Raw genomic sequence first — 8058 nt, forward strand, 5'->3', positions numbered from 1 at the left:
GAGTAAATATCCAGCATGTGCAATCAATTCCAGTGTGTGGTTACTCCAGGCAGATTGAAAAAGACCTAAACGGTTGAAACGGCGTTGGTGCATGCTGAGCGTGGATTCACACTTTCAAACAGGTTTTTTGACCATCTTAAGGTATTTTTTTGGGGTACCTGTTTACAGAGGGGATTCCGGACTACCTTCTTGTATTTGGAGATTTTCCAACCATATCTCCCGACACCCCCACTCTTTGCCCGAAGAACAAGGTCAAATTGTAATTACCTGTAATTTTATTATTTTTTGACTTATGTCAAATAAAAACTTTTTCTTTTAAACTCACTTCATTGGACCGTTCTTAAAGATTTTTAAAGATACCTTTATATGTGGAGAACATCTACTGGACATGTGAGTGAGGTACGCTGTACCTAAAATTATCCGATCAAATAAAGATACCGCTATATGTTTGTTCCTACTTCACAATATGTGAGTTTTGGTACGTCTTGAATTCTGAGAATATTGGTGGCGAGAATCTATCCTTCCTACTATCAAGCCCCTTATTCACCAGGGCCTCATTTTCCGGACACCATTTATTAAGACATTTCCTCATTAATTGTACTACACATTGGTTTTTTTCTTAAATTCTTGTTTTCACATATCAACTAAGGACTTTCTGAGGATTTAAACCATAGATGGACAACTGATTAAGAATATCTAGAAGAATCCATAAGTATTGTTGCAACCATTATTATTACATTTATTTCATGTTTTTATCATTTATTTATTTTTTATGATGTTCATTATTTCCAGACTTTCCTCCTAAATTTTGGGCGCCCTTGATCACATTCCCTTACTCCTTTTTCTCATTGTATTTGTTACCTGTGTTGTGGGCAGGTATAGGGATTTGATTGGGCTGACCAACCCCATTGCGCCAGAGTTCACCCTTCTTTCTTATCTTGTTTATGGATATGATAGTCTGACAGGGAATAATCCCCTGAATGAAATATAAATGATTCTGTGTAATGAAAAACCACACCGTATTCTAATGGGTGTTTGTTGCCCCATATAAAGTTCCTATTGTTATATCACATTTGTGCAAGGAGCAAAAAATATATTCTCTTAAAGCATATACTGAATCTTCCTGTGACTGGATATCAAACAATCATATTTTTCTAATGGTTGTGATGCTGAATGAGAAAAAGAAAAAAAAGAAAAAAAAAGGACCAATCATATAAATATGATAATTCAACAGGGATTTATCCCCTGAGCTGGATATGTATAATAAGCAAAAAAACAACAACAATGTAATACAAATGCTGAATGTTCCTATGGCCAGATATCACATAATATTAATACTAGACATTCAGATTGCATAGGGGGAGGCTGTTTTTCCAAATAAGCAAATAGTGTTTGTTGCACTGAGAATCATAATATAAAGAAAAATGAAAAAAATTGGAAAGAAAGGGGAGAACAGACACCCTTGAGCTGGGCACATCAGGTATTCACAGCTAATGCAGTTAATAGATCTACATAAAGGATAAATGCTACCTCCCACTGTGCCCCTGAATTGTTTGGACACAGTGGAGGAATAGTTATGCTGTGCCTGTATAGGAGTCCCCCCTGGTGGAAGTTGAAAAGAAAGTGCCTCACTGTGTGCGGCTCAAACCTTAATGCCTGCATGCATTGGTGGGCAGTGTGAGGCCTGAATTGTCCCGCAGTTGTAGGTAGAGGTTTCCAGCCAGGGAGAGGTGTGCTGAACTTGGAGCTGTGGAGCCGACGTCCGCGGTCCGAGCGATCGGAAGTTCGGACACCGGGACCGGAAGTGACGTACGTTTCGCTCTGGGAGCTTGATCACCTGATCACCTGCTCCCAGAGCTCACAGCCGCCTTACTTATGCTGATGACCAGCCTACCAGACACAGAGGTGTGTGTGGAGGCATGTGTGAAAGCGGACCAGCTGGGACTGACGTCATAAAGTAAACTGTCTCCTGCTTTGTTTATACAGACATATGCAGGGGATGTTTAGAGAGGAAGTTAATAGTGTTTATTAGTATAAATACATGTAATTTGTAAACCTTAGTTTTAAGAATTGTGAAAAGCGCTTGGAGAATTATAAAATAAATAGGGGTAAATAATGATCATAATGAGGAACTGCTTGGATAGTGCTAAAATCCATTTAAACATGGAAAAAAGGTTTATAAAAAAAGGGGGGGCTAACAAAAATGATTTTTAAACACAAATAATCTTTTTATCTTGGATGTTTTGTTGCTGTTACTTTTAATATATGGTCTTTGTTTATACCAGACCAGATTATGATTTTATTGATGAATATGTGTTAAAGTGTAGGTTGGTGTGTAAGGAAATAACTGAGTGGATAGAGAATTGTGAAAGGGTGAGGGCTGTGATAAGGAATGTGGTGACTGGAAGTATTGGTGGTTCTGATTGGGATGAAAAATATGTGACTATGGGAAAAGGAGGGGGGGTTGGGGAGGGTGGGGAGGGAGGGGGTTGGAAAAAGGGGGGAGGGAGGGGGTTGGAAAAAGGGGGGGGGGAGTTGTGTAATGTGTATGTAGATGAAGATGATGGAGAATTGTGTGTATAGGGAAAAAGGTGAGGAGTGAAGGTGTAAGTGTGTGTGTGTGTGTGTGTGTGTGTGTGTGTAAGTGTGTGTGAGAAAAAGGGGGAGAGGGGCGGAGGAGGGTTTTGTGAGTGTGTAAGTGAAAGGGAAGGGGAAAAGAGGGGGGCCAAATAGGGAGGGGGAGGGATGTGAAGAGAAAGGGGGGGGAGAAAGGGGGAGGGGGGGTTTTAGTTAGATGTTGAGGATTGTAATGGGGAAGGGGATGTGGGATGTGTGTGGTATGAAAAATGGTAAGTATGTGGATGTGACGAACTAAGGAGTTGTGTGTGATAGTATGAGTGGGAACGGGAAGGGGCTTTGGTGGGAGTGTAATAGGAAATGTGGGTGTATGGGGGGAGGTGATCGGAAATTGTGGAGGGTATACCAAGGGTGAGGTGCACTCTGTGCTAAAATTGAAAGAACATAAAATCCATTGGAGTGTTCAAGGTGCTAAAAAAAGGTGAGAGAAAGCTTGCTGACCTGTCGCTACCTAATTGTGTAGGGTTGGTGAAGGTGGTGGTGAGTGAGTGTTCATGGAGAGACCTGGTTAAGAGTTTGACTATTCAGCTATGACGTTAATCCTGCAAAAAAACACTGAAATTAAGGTATTCATTGAGTCCTTTTGGAGCCACCGTATTGAGTTTAAAGGTCCATTCACTTTCTTTTCTAAGGAGCATGCGTGTAATATCACCACCTCTTATTCCTGGTCTGATCTGTTCTAGGCCATGTATTCTGAGATCCTGTACTGAGCCGAAATGGTGTGTCAGGAAATGTCTTGATATGGTTGTCAGCTGTTGCATCCTTTGTTGATTCCTTTCAGCATTCCTGATGTTACTCATGTGCTTGAGTGTCCTGATTTTCAACATTCGTGTTGTCATCCCTATATACTTCAAGTCACATGGACAGGAAATACAGTAGATGACATTTTTGCTTCTACAGTTAAAGAAGTCATTTATTTTCATGTTTTCACCATATCTGTCCTTTAATTCTTGTTTGTTGATCACATGTTGACAGATTTTACAATTGCCACATGGATAGCTTCCTTGCTTTATCGGCTCTCTCGCTGATTTTTGTACATAATGGCTGTTGACAAGATGGTCCTTTAGGTTAGGTGATCTTCTCCAACTTAAATCTATTTTGGTGTTAAGTTTTTTGGCTAGATCTTCATCTGAAAGTATGATAGGCCAGTGTTTTTGCAGGATTGATTTAATCTCCCTCCATTCTTCGCAGAAGTCCCCCACAAATATTATGGTATGGGACTCTTCCGTGGGTGTTTTGGTATGAAAACTTAAAGATTCTCTCTTAGTATGGATGAGTGTTCTCTTGGCTTTTTTGATTGACCGCATACTGTATCCACGTTCCTTCAGTCTGAGTGTTACTTCTTGACTTCTTTTCTCAAAGATTTCATCACTGGAGCAATTTCGTTTGAGGCGTAAAAATTCTCCTTTGGGAATATTAGTTATGGTCGGAGGAAAATGCGAGCTAGTTTGATGTAGTAGGGTGTTGGTAGCTGTATTTTTTCTGTAGATTTCTGTGGAGATCATGTTGTTGCTGTCTCTGTAGATTAGGAGATCCAAAAATGATATGCTGTCCCTGTCATATACACAAGTAAAGGTGAGGTTGCGGGTGTTGTTGTTCAGTTTCTTGATGAATTCCAAGAGTTCATCCTATCTGCCATCCCATATGATGAGGATGTCATCGATGTAACGTGTCCAGAGTGTTATATGTTTGGTATATTCTTCTTGGTCATCTGAGAAAACAAATTCCCTCTCCCACCAACCCAGAAAGAGGTTGGCGTAAGTGGGGGCACAGGCTGCCCCCATCGCTGTCCCCCTTACCTGGGTGTAGAAGAGATTGTTGAAAGTAAAGTAATTTTTATTTAGTACAAAATGAAGTAATTGTATTAGAAATTTATGAAAGTCATCCATCCCCTTGATCCTAAAGAAAGGCTCAACTGCTTTGATGCCCAAATCATGTTGTATAGATGTATACAATGCCTCGATATCGAGGCTGACAAGTAGATGTGTGTCTTCTAGTTGTATATCATGGATTTTCTTTAGGACATCAGTCGTGTCCCTCGTGTATGATGGAAGTTCTAACACATGGTCTCTAAGATGTGTGTCCAAAAAGATGCAGGCCCTTTCAAGGAGGCCACCATTGCCTGAGACAATTGGTCTGCCTGGGGGATCTCTGAGATTCTTGTGTACCTTTGGTAAAAGGTAAAATGTCGGTACTTGTGGATTATTGACAGAAAGATAATCATGTTCTGATTTGGAGATGGTGCCTTCTTGATAGGCCCTATCAATGATATTCATGTATAGTCTTGTATAATTTTCTGTTGGGTTAAAGAAACTCTTCTGGTAGCATGAACGATCGTCCAGTTGTTTTTTGGCTTGTTGTAGATATTGGTCTGTTGGCCAGTTTACTACATTTCCACCTTTATCTGACGGTTTCAGATCTATGTCAGTCCAAGATTTAATCTCCCGGAGTGCTTTACGTTCATTAATTGTGAGATTCCCTGTAGATCGACAATGTTTTCTGTTTAAATATAATTTATCTAAGTCCCGAGATACCAGATTCGTGAATACTTTGACCTCTGGACATGTGGTGTCTTTTGGGAAAAAGGTAGATTGTTTCTTTAACATAGCTCTTTTGCTGTGTGCTGAAGATGTTGGTTCAGAGGATCCTGCAAGTTCTTCTAGTGTCATCAGGGCATCCCTCTCTTGTGATGAGAGGTTTCCAGGATCAAAGGTTGACTCTGGTGATTCTACATTTCCAGAGAAAAATTTAGCTAGTAAAAGTTTACGTCCAAATAATTGTAGATTAACTTGCCACTGAAATCTGTTCAGTTTTTTAGTTGGTGAAAATGTTAGACCCTTTTCCAAGACTGTCTTTTGTTTCACTGTCAGAATGTGATTTGATAGGTTAATTATTTTGAATTTGTTGTGATCTGAGATCAATTCTGGTTTCTGCGGCTGGGATATCGGTTTGGGGACGGTGAGCCCCATTTTTCCCTGCCTCTTCTTCTTACTACGTCGCGTTTTTCTTTTCCTCTTGTTGAGTGGCCTCGTGATCCCCTGGTTTGTTCTAAAAAACCAGTCAATGAGTTGCTGTCCAATCTTGATGCTGAGGTATTTCTGCGGTCATGGGTGTAGCTTTCGTTCTCATCTGTGCTGGATAAATCCACTTCTGATGAGGAGGGAGTATTTGAATGACCCACGGATCGTTCTTTTCTAATTGGTCTAGTCCAATGGAAAATTTTATGATTGACAAAGTCCCTTTTGTCCCTTAGGAATTTGCTCTTTTTTCTGTCGATTATAGTTTGTTCATATATTTTGAGTTCTTTCTTGATTTTATCAAAATTACTTTGAAATCTTAGGTCTTGTTCCCAAGGTTCTAGATTTTTGGCTATTTTGTCAATTTCTTTAGTGCTATCATCCAGGACAAGATTGTTGTGTTTAATCAGAATGTTAATTAACTCATATGAGCATTTTAATAATGTAGTCTCCCATTCCTGTCGGAGACTATCGGTAAATAATTCAAATGCCGGAAAGAGTTTCGGCATAAGGCCTCTGGGTACAATTTTTTGTTTTTTATAATTCTCCAAGCTTGTTAAATCCCAGTTGGTACGAGTTTGTCGTTGTAGGATATATTTTAGTTTTGAGATCTCCTCTTCCCAATTTGGGTCTGGGTCACTGGTATTGTCCCCGGTTGGAAAAATATTTTCTAAGTCATCTATTCTGCGCTTTGCGCTCAATTCTGGTTTTAGATTGAAACTGGTCATAGTATGGCGGTGGAGATAGTGAGTATATCTCTGAATGAATCTAGATTCATGCTAGATTGAGAGCTGAGATAGACCTCAGTATGATCAACTTGCTAAGAAATTGGTAAATCTGCACAGAATACGGTATTAGTAATGTTTATATTAATTTAGTAATTTGTTAAACCAACATTATGCTTACTATACAAACAAATAAATTCAGCAATGGGTTGGTGGTGCTCCCGGAAAATAGTTCAGTAAACTATATGTAAAAAGTGGTCTTAAGAAAGAGCAAAAGACAAAAGCAGCTATATGCCTTTTCCAGGGCACACTTAGAAAAAATATAAGAAAGTGATGAATTATGAAAATATGAGTATATTAATACTTAACTTTTATTGAGATATACTTGATAAAAGGGAGAAAGCGAATATAGATAATTGCAACAAATTTTGGGCGATAGAAATTAGAAAGGCGAAAATATGTTTAATCCCTTAGTGATCCAAAAATTACTCCAATTTTGGATTGAAAAAATCTTTGTGGGAGTAAACCTGCTCCATTGGGTCCAGCTATCCCATGTCAGAATATCAGAATTATATATTAGTGAAAATTCAATGTCTGGGACTGCACAGAGAACTGGAAAGACTCAAATGATGTGAGAGTAAAATACCTACGGTACCTAGTATTCCCTGGTGGTCTCCCAACCGGGTACTGACCAGGCCCTGCAGTGTATGGCTTCCAAGATCAGACGAGATTGGGCATACTCAGTGCGGTTTGACCGTAGGTGAGTAAATCTCCAGCATGTGCAATCAATTCCAGTGTGCGGTTACTCCAGGCAGATTTTATGGATATGATAATCTGACAGGGAATAATCCCCTGAATGAAATATAAATGATTCTGTGTAATGAAAAACCACACCGTATTCTAATGGGTGTTTGTTGCCCCCATATGAAACTCCTATTGTTAAATCACATTTGTGCAAGGAGGAAAAATATATTCTCTTAAAGCATATACTGAATCTTCCTGTGACTGGATATCAAACAATCATATTTTTCTAATGGTTGTGATGCTGAATGAGAAAAAAAGAAAAAAAAGTACCAATCATATAAATATGATAATTCAACAGGGATTGATCCCCTGAGCTGGATATGTATAATAAGCAAAAAAACAACAAATATGTAATACAAATGCTGAATGTTCCTATGGCCAGATATCACATAATATTAATACTAGACATTCAGATTGCATAGGGGTAGGCCGTTTTTCCAAATAAGCAAATAGTGTTTGTTGCACTGAGAATCATAATATAAAGAAAAATGGAAAAAAATTGGAAAGAAAGGTGAGAACAGACACCCTTGAGCTGGGCACCTCAGGTATTCACAGCTAATGCAGTTAATAGATCTACATAAAGGATAAATGCTACCTCCCACTGTGCCCCTGAATTGTTTGGACACAGTGGAGGAATAGTTATGCTGTGCTTGTATAGGAGTCCCCCCTGGTGGAAGTTGAAAAGAAAGTGCCTCACTGTGTGCGGCTCATACCTTAATGCCTGCATGCATTGGTGGGCAGTGTGAGGCCTGAATTGTCCCGCAGTTGTAGGTAGAGGTTTCCAGCCAGGGAGAGGGTGTGCTGAACTTGGAGCAGTGGAGCCGATGTCCGCGGTCCGAGCGACCGGAAGTTCGGACACCGGGATCTTAAGTGAC

At 39.6% G+C, this 8058-nt stretch overlaps 1 pseudogene; it reads right to left on the reverse strand.

Annotated features, from left to right (window-relative positions):
* Positions 1 to 7022: 7022 nt before the first annotated feature.
* On the reverse strand, positions 7023 to 7141 carry LOC134937023 (5S ribosomal RNA; annotated as a pseudogene).
* Positions 7142 to 8058: the final 917 nt, after the last annotated feature.

Source organism: Pseudophryne corroboree, chromosome 6 (genome assembly GCF_028390025.1).
Source record: "Pseudophryne corroboree isolate aPseCor3 chromosome 6, aPseCor3.hap2, whole genome shotgun sequence".
NCBI classification, from domain to species: Eukaryota; Metazoa; Chordata; class Amphibia; order Anura; family Myobatrachidae; genus Pseudophryne; species Pseudophryne corroboree.